The 1,856-nt window shown below is 38.8% G+C and overlaps 1 pseudogene; it reads left to right on the top strand.

Moving 5' to 3' along the window:
* LOC103213808 overlaps window positions 1-1,856 on the top strand; it is a 79,362-nt pseudogene that overhangs the window by 15,299 nt on the left and 62,207 nt on the right.

The raw sequence follows: 1,856 nt of genomic DNA, 5'->3' as shown, positions 1-1,856 counted from the left end.
CAGATATATATATATATATATATATATATGTTTGTATATCTGCCCAGAACAGTGCATGAAATAATAATTCAATTAATTCAGCTAATAAAGATCTTTATTAAAAATATAAGTACTTTCAAGACAGGAAGGCATTATTCATGGCAAAATTAATTGATTGATTCCATTTACTTTTCTCCTAATATCCTGCTGGATGTAAATGTGTAGCAGAAGATACAGAATAGGGAAGATGCTGCATAGGTTCAGGTTCCCTACAAGCAAACCTGAGATGAGGATTCTAGAATTAGTGACTTAAAGGAGTGCTCTCACATGAGCCCTATAAGGAAGTGAGGGAAACAAGAGGGGGCAGGAGAAGGAACTCGGTAAAAGTGAGGATTCAGTTGGCATCCACCCTAAGCCTGAGACCGTGGGGAGCTCTAGGGTGTGAATATCACTCTATGTGATAAGGGGCTCAGGTTTGGTGCCCAATTATCAGTCAGTTATTGGCTGAGGGCCACCCCCAAAGAAGGGTAAAATCTCCTAGGTCATTCAGAGCTAGGCAGCTTCCACCAACCAAGGGCAATTATCAGGAGAAAGGGGAGCTGTGGGCCTTTAGCAGCTAGTACTCACATATAGCAGCCAGGGGGTAGGTGTACTGCCAGGAAGAGTATGTGGGCTGGGCACCCACAGCATCTACTTCAGATGCCAAAAAACATGCCCCAAACCCTATTTTCAAATGTTGCTTAGAGACAGTCTTGTACAAAGAGAGGAAAATAATAACTATCTTTCCTCACCCCCATCTGCACCCTCCTTATGCCATGATTGAGTATGCAAACTAGCCCTGCAACTCAGTGAGATGAGGAGATCATGTAGGATTTTGTGGATTGCTACAAGAACTTCTGTTACATAATTTCTTCCATGATAAATTTTAAATATTTGTTGAGACAATTGGACTGAGATTTAGAAATTGGGTTATTCCTTGAAAATCTAGAACATATATATGGTCATCCTCTATAGTGTTTACTAATGTCCAAAAACTATACTTATTGCCATCAAGTTGATTTCAACTCAGTGACTCCCACTGGGTTTCTAATGTTGTACATCTTTACAGAATCAGACTGCCTCATCTTTCTTCCACTGATTGGCTAGTGAGTTTGAACTACCAACCTTTTGGTTAGCAGCTGAATGCATTAACCACTGCACTATCAGAGCTCCTTTGTTTACTGATGTAGTATATAAAATTACAAAAACATTCATCTGACATACATACAATGCTATGTAGTTGCTACTCTGCTAGAGACATAAGAAGTAAAGAGTTTATATAAATAAATTCGTTTTTATGAAGCTAAATAAAAATTTTAATTTTTTCTTGCAATGCTCTCCAGTGTCTATGTTGTGGCGTTGTTGGGTGCCGCTGAGTTGATTCCCACTTACAGCAACGCCATGTGACAGAGTAGAATTCCCCATAGGGTTTCCTAGGCTATAATCTTTATGAGAGCAGATCGCCAGGTCTTTTTCCCACAGAGCTGCTGGGTCGGTTCAAACCACCAACTTTTTGGTTTTAGGAACCAAGTACTTAATTATTGTGTCACCAAGGATCCTTTTTGTATCTATAGGCATTATCAATATAAATAAACTTCCCTAACGTTCCAAACCACCTCAACATCATTACCACTTTGACATGGGAAATAACAAAAAGATCTGCATTTATTTTAATTTATGCCCTATTCTGGTCCTCACCTCCCTGATAATCACTTTTTATGACACTCTCACTAGATTGGAGTCATTGCTAATTTGGTATTACAATTCCAGATGCTATCATAATACTGAGACTATAGAAATGTTCATACATGTTGTTGTTGTTGTTGTTAAGTGCCGTC

The sequence above is a fragment of the Orycteropus afer genome, unplaced genomic scaffold, assembly GCF_000298275.1.
Source record: "Orycteropus afer afer isolate SDZICR_OR568_19922 unplaced genomic scaffold, OryAfe1.0 scaffold00017, whole genome shotgun sequence".
NCBI classification, from domain to species: domain Eukaryota; kingdom Metazoa; phylum Chordata; class Mammalia; order Tubulidentata; family Orycteropodidae; genus Orycteropus; species Orycteropus afer.
The sequence above is the reverse complement of the archived record's forward strand: the minus strand, read 5'-3'. Positions and strand labels throughout refer to the sequence as shown.